Below are 23693 nucleotides of genomic sequence, written 5' to 3'. Positions count from 1 at the left end.
CCTTTTGTGTCAGTTCAGTATTAAGCAGCATTTCCTCTGTCACTGACAATAAAGTCAGTGCAAGACTTGGGATAGAACCCTAGAGAATTAGCTCTCCTTTGCTGATTTCTGAAGATAACGCTATCTAGTTCATGGCAGATGAGCCATCATGCAGAAATCTTCCTACACAGAGACAAAGAACCTTAAAAGTTAGCCCCTCTCATCAGAAAATGAAGTTTAATATTGTACCAATTAGAGAGTTTACAAGAACAAAAAATTCAATTGCACTTTGAGAATGCAATATTTTTACTTCAAATTTGTTTCAGGTTGGTACCTCCAGACCATTCTCAGATTTAATTCTAAGAGAGTTAGAAACCTGTCATCTCATAGGCCTAGTACTATGAAAGTGAAAAGGTTGTGAAATATTTTTTCTTTTTTATTTATTGTAATGCTAAAAATAACTTTTGGATTGCATCTCTGCATTAGTCACTAAAAGCACTGTATAAGGCTTGGCATTCACATTGAAATATGTTATGTAAAACTCTTCATGTTTCTATTGACCTAGTCAATAACAGCGAAAAACTAATAAAACCAAACCAAAACAAACAAAAAAAACCCAACCCACAAAAGCCCACAAAAAACCCTACAAAATTACTCTTCCAGAACAAAAATTAAATCAATGTTTCTACTAAGTTAGTAATTGATAGAAAAATTATTATAAAACTTTTGGTTTCCTGGTTTATAAATGTGTATAATTAAAGTCAAGACTATAAGCAAGACTTGGATCTGTAAACATTTAATTTTCATTAAATTATGATTCACATTTCCCTAAAACACCCTCACCATAATTGAAAGACTCATTTCATTTTTAGGTTCCACAAGTCTCCAGCAAATTTCTATCAACTAGCATAACAAAGAACTCACAAAAATACAAATTAAAAATATCTTAGAAGAAAGTCTCACTTTTTCAAAGATTAGAAAGCAGAAGACATATAAAACAGCATCTCTCCTGTTTCAGGTTAAAGTCACTGACTAAAAATTAGAGATCTAAAACAAAAATCAGTTAGTCCATATTTTACAGCTGTGAAATTATTTCATACACTTTTCAAACACCAGACACTTTTCACTGTATAAAATAAAGTACTGAGATTCTGACTATTTCAGTTGCTGTCCTCAGCAGGATTTTTCAGTTTTGAACAGGTTTCATACTGAAGTAGCAGTAGTCCTATCCTATGTTAAACACAGAAACACAAAGCAGTGGTGCGTTTTCTCTTGTGCCTCCAGTATAAGCAGAAACACTAAAATGAAGCACAAAACCAAGCACTATAAAGTGTCATAAAATAGTTTATTGAAATTTAGGAATAAGAAAGAGAAGTTGAGAGGCAAAGTCAGAAAAAATGACACATCAGGAAGACATGTCATTGCAAAAGGCAGTGAAGACCTGCACCCTGGTGTCACCTCCATCACAGCTACCAAAACATTTCACCAGCCACAGACAGCAAGGAATAAGCTGGGAAAGAAGAACCCCTGGAAAAATCACAGCAGTTTGGACCTTCTTGACAACATCTGAGTTAAAGCGAGTCAACTTTATTTTGATTTTAATTAATAAAAAGAACTCTTAGTAGTTGCTGAGTTCTAACATTAAATCACAGGCAGCTTGGCATAATTTTTCATAGGATTTCCCTCTGTGAAGTATGTGCGCAAATGGTGTATATATATCATACCTGCAAGACACATACTGCACAGAAAATCTTCACCTGCACAGTATACTTTGCTTATCTCAGATGCATTGCCTAAGTGGATATCTGCTGCATAATTAATTGACCTGGATCACACTTTGCCCATGATATTCAGGATATTTGGAATATATCAGTTTTCAGTAGTCTTTTTACTGTTCAGGTAAAATTTTGTGCGCTGTATTTTTTATATAATCTGAATATGATATGATATTATATATAGCAGTGCAATCCTAGGCATAAGATCACCATTACCATCTTCTAAGATGTTGTGTAACAGAAAGGAAGCCATAATTGATATTTTATGTCTTATGTTGTTTTATATATTTTATATATATATCTTTTATATAATTATATATATTACAATATATATGACAATTTATGTGTTATGTTCTTTAATAGGTTGTACTGTTTGTTTATTTATTTATTGGCTATTTAGTGTGCTTAAAACTGTTTACATATATACTCCATTTAAATTTTGAAAACTAATGGAAATAAATATGCCCCACTCTGATTTAAACAAATGTAATGCTTCTACTCCTGTATTTCTCTCATTCACTCTGCTGTAACTGAAGGTTAAAAGTTAATAAACTCATCCTCAGTGGAAATCAGAATAAATTCCCCTGTTTATAAACATAAGAATAAACAGTACTCTTAATTCACTGTCACAACTTTTCTCCCACTGAAAAGAAAAAATAATCTTGTTCTTCGGTACGATTTTAAGCAGAATTAAAAAACAACCATGACTAAATAAATCTTCTGAATTGGATGTATTTTGTTATTTAAATGAAAATGCCAACTTCGAATTATCTTTTTCTAGCTAGTATTATATTGTAGAACTTATCACCCAATTAAAGAGAAACCTTCTCCTTAAAATAGCATAAGACTTGCAAACTTTATCTTAAACCATAAATTAATACAGTACTTTGTTTTTAAGTTACCAAAAATATTAGCCATTCTTTGTCTTAACTTTTCATTCAATTACATATTAATTAATGCCCTGTAGAATTATAGTTTATCATTTAATGTTTACAATTTCTTTTCTTGCAATTTTAAAGATCATATATTATTGAAATTGCTGTTACAAGAGCAGCAAGTGAACATCAGTGGTAATACATGGCCATCTTGCTGTAAAGCATTATGTAAATAAGTATATCTTTTTCTTAAATTTTAAAATCAAGAGGTATTTCAATTGAGTTTTAATTATGCAGTTCAGTTAATAATATCATTTATAGTGCTGACACTAGTCTGTACAGTTTCACTCCAGCTATACCAGCTCAAATTTTACTCTGAAGTTCAGCAAAGTTTTTCTTAATTCTTCCATGTATGAAAAAACTACCATTTACAGGAATGAAATACAATTGTTTGCAGTAGCTGCAGAGAATGTGCAGTGTAGTTCTCTGTCACTAGGAAGAATACAATATATTTAGTAGTTTAAACAAGTCCATCTTAACCTGTCCATTCAAATTCATTATCAAAATTAACTACCTTGTTGCAGGATACACTTGTTCTTCTCTTTCCCACAGTAAACAACAAAAAGGTTATTCCCGTAGTCAAGCATTTGCTCCAATGAGTCAAATTTCTGTTAAAGAGACTGATTCAGCTGGACTAGCAGTATTATATATAATTATTCTGATTTCTTGATTTAATTCCAATTCCAGTTCAAGACTCTCTATACTTTGGAATATGATTATATAGGAATATTCTAAAAATGTATCTCTAGTAGTAATCCATTAGATTGAGGAACAATTTTGTACATTTTTTTGGCATAAAAGTTTCTATTCTCTTTTTCCAAAAATTTTAGGAAAAATTTCAGACTTTCACTCGTTCTTGATATTTTGCCAATTTGGTGCATTCTGTTTCACTCAGAAAGTGGATAATTCTAAACAGAACCATTATTCAGTATAGTGTATGCGATATACTTATATGACATACAAAGTTCTAAACTATTATTTAGCCTGTAAGTCTTTAAACACTTATATCAGCACATATATTGATTCTTCAAGCCCATAATAGGTATGCACCGGCATTTTTAATATATTATTTTAACAGTTCAATGGAAACAATCTTGTGAATTTAGAGCATCTGACAAACTTATCAGATTATTTAAAATTTCTTGTTTTCCTTACTTTTATGAGCAATAGAAGATCTGTCTTCATATCACTAACAACTGGCTTAGAAGATTCTTAATAATTGGTCAGCTGAAATAGAGATTCAACTCTTACTATTTATCCAGCTCAACCTAGGGCAATACTGAACTGTTAGTAGTAGTAATATCTAGTTACCTACACATATGGGTCTTCTCTTCCTGGTTTCTCAGATTTCGAGATTGTGTTAAACATTACGTGTGAATGAATCATAGAATCATGAAATGGTTTGGATTGAAAAGGACCTTTAAAAGACATCTAGCCCAAAATCCCTACAATGAGCACGTCTTTGAGTAGACCAGGTTGAACAGAGTCATATCCAACTTGACCTTGACTGTTCACAGGGATGGGACATCTACCAGCTCTCTGGGTAACCTACGTCAGTGGCTCACCACCCTCATCATAAAAAAATTCTTCCTTATACCTAGTTTAAATCTACCCTCTTTTATTTTAAAGCCATTATCCCTGGTCATATCACTATAGGCCTTACTAAAAAGTCTGCTCCCATCTTTCTTATAAGTATTGAAAGGCTGCAATAAGGTGTCCCTGGAGCCTTCTCTTCTACAATGTCATACTGAGCATGAGAGGAATAAATATCAATGCTTTTAATTTCGGTTGTCCAACCTTATGCCTAATTCAGGACATTTGCTGCAACTTTGCTTGTGGAAAGAGTCAAAATATGTCAGGGGAGGTTTAGCTTGTATATTAGAAAGAAGTTCTTTGCCCAGAGGATGGTCAGGCACTGGAACAGGCTCCCCAGGGAAGTGGTCACAGCATCAAACCTGATAGAGTTCAAGAAGCATTTGAATGATACTCTTACGTGGTGTGACTCTTGGGTACGGTCCTGTGCAGGGCCAGGATATGGACTCAGTGATCCTTGTGTGTCCCTTCCAACTTGGCATATTCTGTGATTCTGTGAGAATCTGTTAAATGTCTGAAAATGTCCTACTTTCTGTGTGAGTAACATTTTGAATGTTAGCAATTTGAATGAGTAGCAATTGTTGCTGAAAGTATCTTTATCCAAGCATTTGGATAAAGTCTTTCAAGATTAATAGTTTGTCACAAAAAGCTCACTCTGATAACGTTGATCTATAAAATCAGATGTTCCAACCTATGAGCACATTTCATGCTCAAAATCAAATGTATATGCACTTGACAGGCCCATGTAACAGTATAAAAAATATCTACACTTTTAAAGACTCTGTGAAGGATGAGAAATTAGTTATTAATAACCTAGACAGAGAGGCTGCTCCAGAGAACATGCCTATATTTCTTTTATGTATTTATCATAGGCTGAGGTTAATTGTCCCATAAAATCTTTCTGTATTGATTTCAGAGACAGCCTAAACAACTAATTCAGGTTAAGACATTTACCTTCTAGAAGGATGAGGTAATACTGGATTAATCTCACCCTATTTCACAAGCTTGGAGGCGGGGTCACACCCCCCCCGTCGGAACCGCGTGGCCTGGGGCCACCCCTGGGCCTTCACGGGGCCGCCCCCGCTGTGGGAAAGGAGAAGGGGAGCCTCCCGGCGTGGCTTTGTGCCCTCGTGGGAGAGAAGAGGAGAGGCCTCGGAGCACATAGAGGTTTGCCAGCCCAGTTTAGGGGAGGAGAAGGGTGCCAGGCGGGCTGTGGGTAGGCCATGGGGTTCCTTCAGACTGGCGGGCAGGCAGGAGGGCAGGTGGGGCAGCCTTGCATGAAGTGTCACAGGTAAGTGGTGCATGGAAAGATATGAGGTAACACGGTGGAGGGAGGAAAAGGTCAGGGTGGATAATGGTTTCTTCTGGGGGGTTGGGGTTATCAGCCAGGCTAGGGCCTTGAGAAATACTCAAGTCCCAGGTGGGTACAGGGGCCGAAACGGTTTTGTAAGTTTGTTTGGTTTTGGTTCACCTGCAGCTACTGCCTAGGCTCAGTATGTTCTGAATATATTTGTTACATCCTGCAAGGGTGGTCAGGACAAAGGGTTGTTCCAGGGCATTTCCTTGGGATTGAATATAGATGGGTGGCAGAAAAAGTAGGAAGTGAAAGATTTACCCTAATCGTTTTAATAGTAATGTAGCCTGTGTAATCCTATGTGGTTGCGAGCTATGCTGGCGATGGTACATGCCTTCGGTAGGGTTGCCCATGCCAGACAGGTCAAAACTGTAGGGTCAGACACAATACATCCTTGGGCAGGATGAGCTCGTTAGCCTTCTGGTAGTCATCCTAGGAGAAGGACAACTTTAATCCCAAACCGGGGCGGATGGAACTCGTCAGCCCTGTAAGGCCATCCATCTAAGAGAAGGACACTCTAATTAAACCTACGTCCTGAGGACCTCGTTGCCACCGTCCAAGCTTGTTCGGCCCTGGCAGATGAACCTTAGGATTAAAGGGTGGACCCAGTTCAGTGCATACTGCGTCTCACCTAAAAAAATCCACTGCACAGGCTCAAAGGCTTTACCACATTCACAAAGCCCTGTAGGAACGGGTGAGGGTCAAAACGGCAGGTGAAAGGTGCACTGGAAGCCGCAGACTCAACTCCGCATGCAGGTGGTTCAGGATGTTGGTCATTTGAGACTGACCGGAGATGACAGTCTCTTGGGGCAGCACCCTGAACGACCAAGCAGCCTTTTCAAGGACAGCACTGCTTGCTCCACTCGGAGAGGGGCCTAGAAAAGGTGACCTAAACAAAGCTCATCTCCACCTTCACCCACTTGGTTAACCGCAGGCCAACGACATCTTCTTCCAATGCAGTCACACAAAGATCAAAAGACAAAGGCATACACCTGCCTCCAAAGGTGTAACCAAACTGACTCTAGCATGCTGGAACATCAGAACCATGCTTGATTCTGCAAATAGTGGTCGCCCTAAGCGTCGCTCTGCCCTAATCGCTCATGAACTATCACGTCTCAACATCAACATAACTGCTCCCAGTGAAGTCCGTCTTCATGAGGAAGGCAGCCTTAGAGAACATGCTACCAGTTACATACTCTTTTGGTCAGGTAAGCCCAGAACCAAAAGGCATGTCTCAGGAGTTGGCCTCATGATCAAAAACTCTATTGTTCCTAAACTCAAAAATCTGCCGATAGGTCATTCTGACCATATTATCTCCCTATGCCTTCCACTACACAACAAGCAACACGTTGTCCTCTTTAGTATATATGCCCCAACTCTCCCAGCTGACCCTGCCGAAAAAGATAAATTTTACACCGACCTGCACCATCTTACCCAAAAGGGTCCTGCAGATGATAAGATCATTATCCTTGGTAATTTCAACACCAGAGTAGGTAAGAACTTTGAAGCCTGGAAAGGAGTATTAGGAAGGCACGGTGTTGGAAACTGCAACGATAATGGTCGCCTTCCGCTAGAATTCTGTGCGGAGTAACAACTCACCATCACTAATAATATCTTTCAACAGAAAAATAGCCTGAAGACAACCTGGATGCATCCTATATAAAAGCATTGGCATCTCATTGGTTATGTCTTGGTGCGACGGAGGGATGTTCGCGATGTCCACCATACCCGCATGATGCCTAGTGCAGAATGCCAAATAGACCATTGGCTTGTGTGCTGCAAACTTAACTTCAATCTTAAGTTCAAACCTAAAAGGGGCAGTATCCCAATGAGGAGACTCCAAGTTAACAGTCTCCAATCAGCCACAGTGAGAGACAGATTCCAGGCAAATCTTCAAACTACGCTCGAAAATCATTCTATAGATTCTTTAGATCCCTCTCCTGTAACACTCTGGCACCATATTAAAAAGAGCATCCAGTAGTCCTCTGAAGAATTTTTAGGGTTCTCCCTCAAGAAGAAAAAGGACTGGTTTGATGAAAACAATCAAGAGGTTCAAGAATTGTTGAGGAAGAAGAGAACTACTCACCAAGCACACCTTGCACTGCCTTCCTGTCACGTAACAAAAGCAGCCTTTCGTCTTGCAGGCAGCAAGCTCCAACAGAAACTTTGTGACATCCAGAACTAGTGGTGGATCAATCTAGCTGAGAAAACTCAATTATGTGCAAATACAGGTGATCACAGAGGATTCTATGAGGCCTTGAAAACAGCATACGGGCCTACATACCAGGTCCAAAGCCCTCCACTCAGTGCTGATGGTCAAATGCTTCTAACAGATAAAACCTCCATTCTGAATCGATGGTCTGAACACTTTCAGACTCTCTTCAGTACTAGCCGTGTAGTTCAAGACTCAGCAATTCAGTCCATCTCACAACAAACGGTGAAGAATGAATTGGATATTGCTCCCACTTTGGGAGATACTCTTAAGGCCATACAGCAGGTGAAAATTGGCAAGGCAGCTGGGGTTGATGGAATTCCACCTGAAGTCTGGAAACATGGGGGCCTTGCACTCCATGCTAAATTTCACAAGTTTGTGGTGCGCTGTTGGGAACTAGGTGAACTACCATCAGACCTTTGTGATGCAGTCATCATCACTTTGTATAAGAAGAAAGGAATTAAATCAGACTGCTCAAATTACCGTGGTATTACTCTACTCTCCACTGCTGGCAAAATCCTGGCAAGAATACTCTTGAACAGACTAATACCCACTATAGCTGAAGGAATTCTACCTGAAAGCCAATGTGGTTTCAGAGCCAACAGGAGTACCGCAGACATGGTGTTTGTTCTCAGACAACTGCAAGAGAAGTGCAGGGAACAGAATAAAGGCCTCTATGTAACCTTTGTTGATCGCACCAAGGCTTTCGATACTGTGAGCAGAAAAGGTCTATGGCAGATTTTGGAACATTTAGGAAGTCCCCCCAAGTTCCTTAAAATGATCATCTCACTCCATGAGGATCAGCACAGTCAATCACATATGTGGATGCACATTCTGAGCCCTTTCTAATTACCAGTGGTGTGAAACAAGGCTGCGTTCTCGCACCAACTCTATTCACAATCTTTTTCAGCATGATGCTCCAAAGGGCCACAGCAGATCTCGATGATCAGGACGGTATCTACATTCGATACCGTACTGATGGAAGCCTTTTCAACCTAAGGCGACTGAAGGCCCACACTAAGACCTTAAATCATCTTGTCCGGGAGCTGCTTTATGCTGTTGATGCCGCCCTCGTCGCTCACACAGAAGCAGCTCTGCAGAGTTTAACATCCTGCTTTGCAGACGCTACTGAGCTCTTTGGGTTGGAAGTCAGCTTAAAGAAGACAGAAGTTCTCCATCAACCTGCACCTCAGGAAGTCTTCCATCATCCCCATATCGCCATTGGCCAATCAGAACTCAAATCAGTCCAGCAGTTTAATTACCTAGGTAGCCTCATCTCCTCGGGTGGTAAGATTGACGGAGAGATAGACAACAGGTTAGCAAAGGCATACAGTGCTTTCGGAAAACTCCATAAAAGAGTATGGCATAATAAACACTTGAAGAAAAGTACCAAGATCAGTGTTTACAGAGCCATTGTGCTGTCTACTCTTTTATATGGTTCCAAATCAGTGGGTCATCTACTGCCACCACCTGCGTCTCTTAGAACGCTTCCATCAACGCTGTCTCCATACAATACTTAACATCCACTGGTCAGATTAGGTGACTAATACATCTGTTCTAGAACAAACAGCAGTTACAAGTATTGAGGCCATGTTGCTGAGAACACAGCTGCGTTGGGCAGGACATGTCTCAAGGATGAAGGACCACCTCCTCCCTAAGATCTTGCTTTATGGTGAACTTACCATTGGCTGCCGCATGAGAGGAGCCCCGAAGAGAAGATACAAGGACTTCCTGAAACAACATCTCAGCCTTGGCCATATTGATCATCATAACTGGTTTACTCTGGCCTCCAATCAGGAGGCCTGGAGACACACCATCTATAATGCTGCTATTTCCTTTGAGAACACATGCAGGATCACTCTCGAGGAGAAAAGACAACACAGAAAGAATCGTGCCTTGCAGAATATACCACCTAAGGAGTCTTTCTGCTGTGCCTTGTGCAATCGGACATGTCTATCTCGCATTGGCCTTATTAGCCACCAGCGTGCTTGTAACAAATGTGGATAGAGCCTTTCCCAAATCTTCATTCGTGAAACCTAGCCATGATGATGATGATTTCACAAGCTTGGCATGAAAATCAACATATGCATCAAGTATTATTTCAAATTAAATTTTTATCTAACAAGTTTATTGACCTTAGCACTATTGGTTTTTTTTCTTCTTAAGAAAATACCATTTAAAAGTTTTAGAAAAATGATACAAATAACTTCCCCCATTACAAGTAATATTGGTAAGTATTTTTACACAATGACTGACCTGCTCTGAGTTTTTTCATAATGCAAAACCTATATTATCCAAAAGCTGATTGTGGTATAGCGACACAAAGGTAAGCAAAAAATTTTCGAGTTCTTAGTTCAAAAAGAAGGGGGTTGTATTTATTACGAAAACAAATTACCTGGTGAATTAAGAATTTAAATGGGGGAGTTCACAGAATCACAGAATATGCCAAGTTGGAAGGGGCCCACAGGGATCATCAAGTTAAACTCCTGGTCCTGCACAGGACCATCCCCAAGAGTCATACCAAGTACCTGAGAGTATCAACCAAATACTACTTGAACTCTGTCAGGTTGTAACCACTTCCCCTGATGCACAACCACCCTCTGGGTGAAGAACCTTTCTCTAATATCCAACATAAACCTCCCCTGAACCAACTGCAGACCATTTCCTCAGTTCCGTCACTGGTCATCACAGAGAAGAGATCAGTACTTGCCTCTCCTCTTCCCCTCACGAGGAAGTTGTAGATTGCAACGTGACACCTCAGTCTCCTCCAGGCTAAACAGACCAAGTGACCTCAGCCACTCCTCATATGGCTTCCCCTCAAGGCTCTTCACCATCTCTGTTGCCCTCCTTTGGATGCTCTCTAATATATTAATGTCTTTTTTACATTGCAGTGACCAAAACTGCAGACAATATTCAAGGTGAGGCTGAATCAGGCCAGCATGTTTAACCAAAACACTGTTTACAATTTAATCTAATTAATAGGAACAGATTTTGTAATTTTGGATTCTTGTAACTCTGATATAACACTGTATTGTCTGAAAAGACCAAAATTATTGCTCTCTAACCTGCCTTTGATGTTTTATTGACTTTTATTGTTTGTGTAACTGCAGATGCTTTCTCCACAGCCCATGTCACATCACATGTGTAGTGGGTTGATCCTGGCCTGATGTCAGGTACCCACTAAAGCCACTCTCTCACTATCCCTCTGCAACTGGACAGAGGAGAGAAAAAAAAAACAGCTAAGGATTCATGAGCTGAGATAACAGCTGGGAGAGGTCACTTACTGATTATCTTCATGGGCAAAAGAGACTCAATGTGGGGATATTACTCAAATTCATTACTAACAGGGTAAGAGCTAAAAAATGAGAAATAAAACAGTCTTAAAAACACCTTCCCCCCACCCCTCCTTCCTCTCATGTTCTCCCTACTCTTCCCCAATGGTGCAGGGGGACAGGCAATGGGGGTTATGGTCAGTTGTTGTTTCTGCCACTGCTCAGGGAGAGGAATCCTTCCTCTGCTCCCGTGGGGTCCCTCTCACAGGAGACAGTCCTTGATGGATCTCTCCAACGTGAGTCTCTCCCTTGGGCAGCAGTCCTTCCCAAACTGCTGTCCCCTGGGTCACTTCTCCATGGGGTGCAACCTGTCACGAATGAGTTGTACCAGCGTGAGTCCCCCACAGGGGCCACAAGTCCTACCTGGGAAAACCCTGCTCCAGTGTGGGCTTCCCTCTCCATGGGCTGCAGGTCTCTGGCAGGACCCTGCTCCATCCTGGGCCTCTCATGGGGTCACAGCCTCCTTCATGCATCCACCTGCTCCAGCATGGGCTTCTCCATGGGCTGCAGGTCGGTCTCTGCACCCCAATGGTCCTCCATGGGCTGTAGGGGCACAGCTGCTCCACCATGGTCTGCACCACGGGCTGCAGGGGCTTCAGCTCTGGTGCCTGGAGCACCTCCTGCCCCTCCTTATGCATTGACCTCGGTGTCTACTTTGTTGTTCCCATGTTTTCACTCCGCTCTTCCCTGGCTGGAATTCTTTCTGTGCCACAACCTTCTGTTCCTAAATATGTTATCACAGAGGCGTTACTATTACTCCTGATTGGCTTGGCCTTGGCCAGCAGCAGGAAGTCCATCCTGGAGCCAGCTGGCATTGGTTCCACTGGAAAGGGGGAGCTTCTAGCAGTTTCTAAGAGAAACCACCCCTGTACCCCCCCCCGCTACCAAAATCCAGCCACAAAAACCCACCACAACATGTCATTGAACTTGGTTTATTATATAAATAAGGCATACAGGCTACTGCAGACTATATCTTATGCTTTTTCACTTTTCTATACACAGGATACAGTATACTTTTAATGATATCCTTAGAGAGCTGGTCAAAGAGCTTGGGGGTGGAAATGTGCTAGTGACTGTAGGTTCAGTTGAAGCTCAGAAGGCATACAGGGTAGGATTTGTGGTATTTTGTTTGCTGGTTCTCCCTTAAAAACTCTCCCTTCAGGGTAATGAGGTAAGCATCAAATTCTGCCTCATGTTTGACAGACATGTAAGTCTCCCTTGGGCTAGAAAATAGGATCAAAAAGAGTCAAAAGAAATTGTAATACAACAAACATCATTGTAATCACTGAGTCATCCTGATCATATCTGCAAAGCAGAATGAAAATAGAATAAACAATTATAAAAAATAATTTATATTCAACATTTTATTCAACTTGATTAAGCTTGTTAGTTCCATGTTGGTAGTGCTACTGCAGTTCCACAGAGTTCCACAGCTTTTGTGTGCATACATTTCTTATTTTTTCTCTACTGGATCACAGCCACAGAGAAGGAATTAAAAAAAAAAACCACAAAATAGTTGTATGTCTGCAGTGTGTATATACAGGGGAATCTCTAGTAAATTATGAACATACTGCCATCTCAGAACATTTGATTACACTACAAAATCCCTAATGGAATCTATGGAAACAATTTATATGGTTTGACAACAGTCATTATGTATGACTCTGGAGAAGAAACAGTATGTCTGAACCTAAATACAAATATAAATCTAAAAAGGTAGACTCCTTTTGATGAATTTGAGGGAATACCTATACCTTAATACAGATAAATATCCAGCCTCAATATTGAAAAATGTGAATTTAGCACATTATGGACATTACCTATCAAAAATCATAAGCAATTATCAACTTGTATTTTACATATGATCAGATATTTAATTAGCTTAGATACACAGTGGATTTGATATACAAACCACTCTGAATACGTTGACTTAGTAGTTTAGAAGGAGCAACCATGACTAACGTCCTTCAACAAGTTGATTATACATACCAAAGTAATTTTACAAAGGAGAAATAGAACATTTCAATTGTATTCTTCCTCAGTCTGATTGTCTTCTGCTTTGAAAGTAAACATATTGTGATTGTGTAGCATCTGGAGTCCATTATATTTTAATTATACTTTATACTAGTGATGCTTCCCCTTAAAAATGTGCCTGATAGATCACTATCTCTTATTTATTCTTCATTGATCATTTTAGCTTTTGCTTTTGAAATTTTCAGACCCAACTAAATAATACCAGCAGAGAAAGATGATAAAATTTGTGATGAGAAGTCTCAGAGACTCAATTTAACATTGTGATTACATTATCTATTATTTACTGAAAGAAAGTCTGCAGAAACATACTAAACACCAAAGTCATTTGGAAACTGCTAGAAAGAAGGCTCAAAAGTCTTCAGACAAACATTCAGCCATGGTGAGGACAGAAAGTACAACAAAAAATTTCCAGTTAGCCATCGCAAACAACTGCCAAGGGAAGTTGTGGTCTGTCATTTCTTTACGTTTTCATATGTTTTCCGGATGTCTTATAATAAAAATATCGTTCAGCCTAAATACTTGAATGATTTCCCTTGGCCCTGTATAAAATTACAATTGCATAATTATTTAAAATAAAGAGAAACAACCTGTTATATCTCCACTATGACATAAAAGCCTAAAGATAGGGGGAAGAAAGATTACTATAAAACAAATACTCTTGAAGGGATCTAGGTTACCAACACAGACTCCTGCAATCTCTAATGATAGCATAGCTGGATTTTCTGTACTCCTGTGACCTACTTTTTGTTTTAACAGCATGAGGCTTCAAAAGTCTCCTTGAACCCAGCACTGATATTTAGATATTTCCTGCTGAGACTGTAATCTGAAAGGTCTACGGTGTCATCTTACTTTGATGGAACTCACTGAGTTTTTCCTGGTCTGAATGGAAGTCTCCTGGATGCCCACTGGTCTAGAAAGACAAGGTCCTCTAGGAGGTCTAAAACTTCATTGCAACTTGGTTGCTTTTTGATCATATGTCTCCAGCTATTGATGCACAACTTCTAAAATTAATGAACAGATCTTGCCTTCCCTAGTATCTATGGCAGTGCTGAGAGAATCTGTTTCCCTCTCCTTGCAGCATCTGTAATCTGAGATACAAAACTGAAAAAAAAAAAAAGTGAATCAAGAACTGGAACAGAGGGTTTTCTCCCCTGGTCAGTCAGTTACATTGCAAGACTCCCTTTCTATTGATATATTCTCTGAGAATGATGTTCCATAACTAGATGGGAAATGGGAATTGTGATTTTAAACCTTCATCCCAAATGCAAAAATGTACAATGATTCATACTTCTTGGCAGTGAGCTGAACCTTTAACCCTCCCAGCAGCAGAATCATACTGTATCTCTCAAAAATAAATGTATCAAACAAGGAGAAAGTTCCAGCCTTTTTCAGGTGCTTTTATTCCCTTATACATAGATTTAGACTGAGTTTACTTGGAACATTGTTTTTCTACTCTGACCCTTCAGTAGCATTGATCCCATAGCCCGAGAGACCATAAAGAGAGAGAAAGGATAAGAATATTTGGTCTTAAATGTTCATTAAGTTCCCTGTATCACTACAGATCCCTAAAAAGAGTCATAACACATGGGAAAAGTGGGATAACAGGATACAAAGGAAATTTTTAAGACACCTTGAGAATATTTTTATGTATTTTTATATTTTTTTTTTACTTCTTTATGCACAAGCAAAATTCTGAACTACACTTAATCTATCTACTCAAGCATCACCAAAAAGATTTACTCAAATTTGAAGAGGAGTCAGACGTTTGACTCCCTGCTGCAGGGGACAGAGGCACCCATTTGTCAACTCAATCTGAAGGTTTGTTGCCTGCCTGGGGAAATTCCTTTGATTATTATACACTGCTCCTATTCCATGTGAGTACAAATGATACTGCCACAGAAAAACTGGACAGTATCAAAAGTGACCACAGAGCTCTGGGATCAGTAGTCAAGGGCTTGAGAGCTCATGTGGTGTTTTCCTCAATCCTGACATCAACAATAAAGGGTATGAGAAGTGGATTAATAAGACAAGTCAATAATTGGCTGAAGAACTGCTATTGTCCACCAGGTTTTGGGTTATATGACCTATTTACAGATCAATGCCTGTTTGAGAGAGATGGGATCCTCCTCACAAAGGAGGGAAAAGCTATTTTCACAAAGAACATGGCTGACATCAGCAGGGATTTAAACTAAGAATGATAGAAAAGAGACAGAGTAACCAGCAGTCCTCTGAGCGAGTGATTACAAAATCAACAAAATGGATGGTGATCAGTAGTACAAAGTCTAGTTGGAAGTCAGTAACTAGTGATGTACCCAGGAGTCAATAGTGAGTTTAGCATCCTGTTTAACGTCTTCATTAATGGCAGGGAGATGGGAGGACAGAGTGTACCCTCAACAAGTTTGCTAATGACCCAAAACTAGGAGGAGTGACTGATTTGCCAGACGGTTGTGCTGCCATCCAGAGGGTCCTCAAGAAGCTGGAGAAATTGGCAGACAGGAAGGAAGCTCATGAAATCACAAAGAAAAGTAAAATAGTAATTTACCTGGGAGGAAAAACACTATGAACCAATACATGTTGGGGCCACCCAGCCTAAAAGCATCTTGTCCGAAAAGGACTCAGGGAACATGAGCTACCGATGTGTCCTTGCAGCAAAGAAGCCTAGTGGTGTCCTGGGCAGCATTAGAAGTGTTACCAGCAGGTCAATCCCTTCCATTCTCACTGTTGAGGCACTTGGAGTAAGGCATCTAGTTCTGGGCTCCCCAATACAAAAGAGGCTCAGACATACTAGAGATAATTCAGTGAAGGGGCACAAAAATGATTAAGGAACTGGAGCATCTTTTCTATGAGGAAAATGCTGGGAGTATTGGGAGTGTTCAGTCTCGAGAAGAGAAGGCTCATGGGGGGTATCACCAATGTATATAAATGTCTGAAGGGAGTGTGCAAAGAGGACAGAGCCAGGATCTTTTCAGTTGTACCCTGTGACAGGACAAGAGTCAAAGGACACAAATTGAATACTGGAGGTTCCCTCTGAACACTTGAAGACATTATTTTTTTTTTACTGTGAAAGTGACTGAACACTAGCACGGGTTGCTCAGAGGGGTTATGGAGTCTCCATTCATGGAATTATTCAAAAGCCACCTGGACCAAATCGTGGGAAATTGACTCCGTATGACCCTTCTTGAGTAAGCGGTTGGACCAGCTTGCCTCCACAAGACCCTTCCAACCTCAACAATTCTGTAATTATGTGATTCTGTGGTGTATGGAGAAGCTTTCTCTCTCGATTGGAACAGACAGAGGAACAAATCATATCTATCACTACACACATGAACCATACCTTCATTGTTCCATCCTTGTACTAAAGTTTTTTCATTAGTGCTTTTTTCAACATAAAAAATGAACACATACAGCAAAGAAAGAAATCCTTTATTCACTCCCTACTTCCCATTTTTTTATACATGAATAGCTTCTATATGAAGAAACAATTTAATTTTAATTTTAGATAAGAAAATTTTAATTCAAAATGCAATATAAATGCAATAAGCTACTATATATTTGTATTTCAATGGAAAAAAAATAAAGCCTAGTGTAAAAGAATAAGGTTAAAGGTTCTAAATAGTCAAAATTATTAAACTACTCTGGTACTTTTTCTAATTATAGTTCCTGAGTAGGTAGATACTCAAAATGGCAGGGAGAGGTTAAAGCTTTTCCTTTTTTTCCTGCAATATGTTGCACACAATTAGTACCTTTTGAGAAAATGTCACTTTGGATTCTCAGTTTCAGATGCTCAAATAGTCTGCATGCAGATGATAGATTAAGACCTTTGTAAAGTTAATCATATGATGGGAGATAAAGAACATCCTCCTAGAAACTGAGTTGACTATGTAAATATGGGAAAACATAGTTTCCTTTTCAATGGAAAACTTTTTGCTCTGAGGAAAAATTACAGAAAAAGCTTAAGATTTCAGTAAGTCTCTTGTAAAATATCTCCACTTCGTTTAATGTAAAGGAAAGTACTGGAGGATCATGACATTTGCAGTGTTTCAACTTAGAGTCAAGAACTGTTTTAATTCTTGCAAAATGCTGTGTAATGTACACATAAAATCAGGTCAATGAATAAATAGTACTAATATTTATGACTGTCAAGAAATTTCAGATTTAATTGCCAGTTCCTTTTAAACTATATGTACAGTTTATTATAAAATTAAAGATATACTTTATAAAAATTTAAATAGTGAAATGGGATTGTGAAAAGTACATAAAAACATAAAAATTCTTAGATTGTGTATATTTAACACTGGTTTCACATAGACCCCAAATTTTATAGTAAAAGATTAGTATTTATCAGACTAGAAAACGTGTTTTTGTTGCATAAAAAGTAGAATATAAACATTTTTGTTCATTTATGGATGCAATATGTAAGTTACAAAAATTTCCTAAGTCAAAGCAAAACTTAGTACTGTCTGATGAGCCTAATTCTTAAAATATCACAAGTCCGGAAGCAATTGAGTAGTAATCCAAAACGATTCTTACTAAGTTATATGTATTTAACTATATAACATTCATGAATATATAAAAACATGCATTCGTAATTTCTTACAGTCCAGTTTTGACACCTAATCCAATCAGGAAAATTACGTTAAAAAACAATCTTAGAGTTACAAGAATTATCCATATTTGTACTTCATTTTCTTTTGTATAGTTTATCCATCAAAACTATTTAGATAGACCATGAACATTTAAATATAGACAACCAAATACAATGTAATTATTTGTTTTCTGAACAAATATCAGAGATAGAAAAAAAGTAAACCAAATGGTCTTTTATGCTGAGCACAGTGGTTTAATAGTAAGACAAATTAGTAAAAGCAGCCACATAATCAGACATTCTCCATTGATATTGATGCCTTTTAATATCCTCTCACATGGCTACAAGCACTAATTCATGCAACTTTTCTGCTTTCAACACCACTACTACTGCATCAACGTGTCGCCTAAATAACTGTAATTAAGCATTCTCCGTAGCTGCTGATTACAGGATGCTGATGAACATTCCCACCGGATTCAGCAGACTCTTTCATAACAACGACAATAATCATCTCATATTATAATATGTGTGCTTCTGAAGACTTCTTAAATAATCTAAAATTTTAATTGTACAGACTGTTGATTATTGCAGCCTGAAGTTCAACAGGAGCTTAATCAAAAAGGTTCAAGTATCACATCACTGACATCTATTAAGCAATATGGTAATATGCATCCTGGGAAATAAATGCTTAAACTGCTTGGTCTTTCAACCAAAGTAAACTTTTTACAAAGGTCCATTGCCCTCTTGAAAAGAGCACTGAAACTTCTTATGTCATTTTCTATTGCAAGGAAAGAAACAATTTTTTTTCTCTCTTTTCAGTGAGGATTTCTTCATTTTGTTGAGTTCCTCATCATTTTGCATTAAGAATAATGGCATTCAAAAAGCAAAAGTGCAGAATGATGTCTCAAGTAAGAGACAATCATTGTTATTATCTTTATGGTTTTGAAAACCAGTGGGTCACATTTTTTTGAACTGAAACCAGCTGAATTCAATAGTGCAGTAGTCACCTGAACTAGTGTACTGTCTATCTCTATACCCTTTGCAATCTATATCCCTTAAATTATATTTTCTTCTTTTCAATCCTGCATAGAAAAAGTATTCCATGCAAGAAGTGGGAATCTCTATGGTTTATCCTACCACAGATGGCTTTAGAGGCTCCATTCATTTAATATGTGTACCTCAGCAGGAGAAAATTCTTTTGTTTCCTAATTGTAGTCCATGTTCAACACAGTCAAATCTTTTGTTAAATTTCATAAAAAAATACAAGTCTATGATAGCTTTCTCTACAACCAGTAAGGGACATACATAGTAACATGAGATTCGTGTGTCAGGAAAGACTAGTGCAGAACCTGTGATACTAATTTCTGGCAATTTTTAGAAACAAGTAATCATTCCCCCTTTCCCGTCAAATTTGCAGAACATAACATATCTCAGCCTAACTGCCTTCTAACTGATTTTGGTCCTCATTCTTAATAGTTATTTTAGACATATATACAGCATTATTTTGTTAGCCTATTTTTTTTTTAATACACCTATATTCCTTTTATGTTTGGATCAAAGACTTACTTCTCCATCTACCTCGTCTCTTGCTCAGAATGCTCATAATTCCCATCCTTATCAATGGAAGAAAAAAAAAACATCCTTGAGACAGAATCTCTATGTAACTATTCCAGAAATTCTCCTGGAATAATTACATATAATTCCATTTGAATCAATGAAGCTTTGTTGCTTCCTTGTGACTAAAGGACCATAAAGAGGTAAATACGCAAGACCCACATTCACATGAATTACATGGCTTTGTTGGTTTGTATCTGTTATGCTGTGAAAGACAGTCATTTTCTTCATTGCAGTTTCTTGATTTGTTTCTTGAATAAAACTATTTAATGTTTCTTAAAAGCTTTCTCCAAGAAAAATATTTGTGAAACAGTCATGCCAGTGTCCTCCCTTCCAAAGAGACTCAGGTGTAAAACTCCCCCACCCCCCCAGGGGAGGTACTGGGACACTCACATGTGGGCCTGAAGGTGTTCATCCTTTCTGATAAGGCATAACTGGGTCAATTATGGTGGTATGAGAAACAGTTGTCATGTCTTAGAAGAGGTTATAAACCTCCAAAGTGCCCACAAACTAATTTCTGCGACCTTCTATCAGATGATTGCGCATGATCCACAGTGTTGCATCCTACAGTGTAAAACTCTGTCCTGCCCCCCAGGGGAGATACCTGGGCATTACCACCTGAAACTGAATGTATATTAAACCATTGAACTTTTTGTTTCATGGGCTTCCTATACACCTGACAGATAAAGACTATGACCATCACTTCAACCAACAGACATCTAAATTGCAACAATCGCTGGATTCATGGGTGGTGATATCTTTCCTTTCCAGCATCTCTTCTTATCCTTTATTTCTCTTTTATACTTTTATATTGCTATATTTTTATAGATAATAACCCTTTCCATCGCAACCAAATTGTTCTAAAATAAACCTACCATATATATATGGTCATTCAGTGTTGTTTCACTCTTATCTGCGCCAAGGGACCAATCAACAAGAACCTCAGCTACTCTGCTTCAAGGTTGGGTCATAACATATGCGTGTTTATTTGTCAGGTATGCTAGCAGCTCACAGTCAGATACTTGAAACTATAGGCGTGGACATGAAGCAACTCATATGCTTGAGTCATTCATAGGATCTGGTTTTAATGGTATTCAAAAAGTGTCTTTATCACACCTTCCCATCCAATTCAAAATGCATTAGCAAAAGGCAATATTATTTCAACAGGGGAACAAACCTCCAGTGTATAAATCTTTAAATATTATGTTGACAAGATTTTCTTGAGAGAGATGGATGGAAACAGTTAGGAAAATTAGGAGATTTTATCCTAAAGCAAATAATAATACTGATTCTTTAAATCAAGCTATTTTCAGCAAGTCTATTTTGGTGCGTTCTGCAGTTTTCTGCTTTACTTTTGCTTTTCAGTCTTAGGATGCTCTGGCCTTCTCTAACTGAAACCTTTTTTGAGAGATTTTATTGACCTTTAAGTTCCAGCCAGCAGTTAAGTTTACCTACTGTAGCATATCCATATGAATGGTCTGTGAAAAAAACAGGTAATTTTTGCCCTTTAATTCCCCCTAATACAAGAGAAAAGAGTAAGGGTGGAAGGAAATCAATCCTAACTTATCCCTTGACGAATATCAGCAAACACTGTGTCACAAAACCGATGTGAAGAAATGGAGTATGGATTTTCTGCTGACATTTGTAAAGTGTTTGTGTCAAAGTATTTTTCTAATATAGCAAAGGTTACAGTTTAACAAATTAAAGCACATGTTTCTTTTGAACTGACATGCTGGTCATTTGGGTTAATTTAAATGGCTTGTGTTTTTCTAATAAACTCTCAACCTAACCTACTGTGATTATGGGCAGTTTTTGCATTAATCTGCCATAAGTAATTGCTTTTTCATTGAAATGAGCTGAATGACAACAGTGTAATAGTCCATGACTTTATCTAATACAATTTGGAGGAAATACAATATACCATTTTAAATGTGCCCAGAAGAGAATTTGTATTGCAAAAACCAAGGCAATGATTTAGGTTTAATATCTCTAATTTCTGTTGGCTCAAATACTTTTTGATATTTCAGGAATATTTGAAGGAAATAACTATTTTCATGTGAGTTGCAGCTTTTGTTGTTAAATTTCCGATGAAAGACAAAGCCTGTCTGTTTTCCTAGTCTCCATGACAGAATTTACTTTAAATTAATTTATATAAATATCTAACACTTTTGACTTTTAGTGTGACAACCTATAAGGAAGACATAAATGTAAAGTTATAAATGGATTGTCATGTATTACCTCATTAACGATCATCCTAGGAAATTACTTCCAGTTTCACTGATAATTGAACACCAAATATAAACAATTTTGCAATTGTTTATGTGGTACTCCCCATGTTTTTTTATTCACATGTGTATGTTTTGAGAAAATCCTTCATAAACGCAATATTCATGGCATTCATGGCCAATCTTCACGAATGAAGATTTGGGAAAGGTCTTTTACCCTTCGAGCCTGCGCAGTGGATTTTTTAGGTGAGACACACTGTGCGCTGAACTGAGCCCACCCTTTAATCCTGAGGTTCATCTGCTGGGGCCGAGCAAGCTTGGACAGTGGCAGCGAGGTCCTCAGGGTGTAGGTTTGTTTAGAGTGACCTTCTCTTAGATGGATGGCCTTACAGGGCTGACGAGCTCCATATGCCTGGGGAAGTTCCCTGACCGGGAACCGAACCCGGGTCGCGGCGGTGAGAGTGCTGCATCCTAACCACTAGACCACCAGGGAACCCCCTAAATGCAATATCATTATAAAGAATTCCATAAATGTTCTATGAGTGATTAATAGAAATATTTTTAATTCCTAGAAAATTGTTCAGTACTAGTGCTAATGCATTTCTTTGTATATTAAAAAACACAAAACAAAACAAACAAACAAAAAACCCAAACAAAAACATTTCAATTTTTTTATTAAATAAGAAGTGACGTTTCAGAAGGTGCATATGTTCTAAATGGTTGTGACTATTTGAATATCAAAGCCATGAAGCAGATTCTTCTCTTAATTCTTAAGATTGCAGTGAGATGACAAAAACTAGGAAATTTAGTGTTAAGGTGTGGTCTAACTGGTCCCTTCATAAGACTGGTTTCAATCACAATAAGTATTAACTGTTATGCCCACAATTTAAATGATCATCTTTAAATTATTTACTGGGCTACACATGACCAAAATGGTTTTTTAGTTTTCCATTGCCATTAGTTTCTGGAGAAGAATAATGAAATGTAAGAGTTTCCCAGGAGTTCAACATTTAAATAAACCTTACAAATTTTGCCTAATGGCACATTATATATGTTATACACATTATATAACTCAAAAAACCCCAAGAACATACAAAGAATCAACCTATCACGTAAAAATGATCAACCAACTACTGAACAGTCTGTGCTAATATGGACTTGTGGGTGTTCTTGACACAGTTCTTGCTTAGGAGCAATAAATTCTTAGACATAGTCATGTCATGTCCTGGGACTCAAGCATAGTGAGGCTTTATAACAAAAGGTAAAAGTTCTGAGATTGGATTCACTTACATTTAATTCTGATTAGCCATTGTTTTATTTTTAATATAACTGTTTGAATCCACCTTTAAAATATAAATAACTTTCTTTTCAAATTAATGAATCCGCTATAGTAAGGATCTTACAGGAAGTTAAACAAAATCTCCAGTTCATACTCAGAATTGATACTGTAGTGGTCACCTTGAGCACTGTGTGCAGTTTTGGATGCCACAACATAAGAAAGATGTAAAGTCATTAGAGAGTGTCCAAAGGAGGGCAACAAAGATGGTGAAGGGCCTTGAGGGGAAGCCATATGAGGAGCCACTGTGCTGACTTGGTTTGTTCAACTTGGACAAGAGGAGGCTGAGGGGAGACCTCATAGCAGCCTACAGGTTCCTCATGAGGGGAAGTGAAGGGGCAGGCACTGATCTCTTCTCTCTGGTGACCAGTGACAGGACCTGAGGGAACAGAATGAAGCTGTGCCAGAGGAGGTTTAGGTTAGGTTAAGGAAAGCTTCTTCAGCCACAGAGTGTTTGGGCACTGGAACAGGCTCCCCAGGGAAGTGGTCACAGTACCACGCCTGACAGAGTTCAAGAAGCGCCTGGACAATGCTCTCAGGCACCTGATGTCATTCTGGGAGCTGTCCTGTGCAGTGCCTGGAGTTGGACTTGGATGATCCTTCCAACTAGGGATATTTTATGATTCTATGATTCCATACTGAAGGAAGAAATGTTACTGCAAATATGAAGGTAAAATGTTACAAAGTGCAAGTAATTAGAACCAGACAGTTCAAGTACC

The sequence above is a fragment of the Manacus candei genome, unplaced genomic scaffold (genome assembly GCF_025592945.1).
Source record: "Manacus candei isolate 608988 ecotype Guabito, Panama unplaced genomic scaffold, ASM2559294v1 h1tg000034l, whole genome shotgun sequence".
Lineage (NCBI taxonomy): Eukaryota > Metazoa > Chordata > Aves > Passeriformes > Pipridae > Manacus > Manacus candei.
This window is presented reverse-complemented; position numbering follows the sequence as displayed.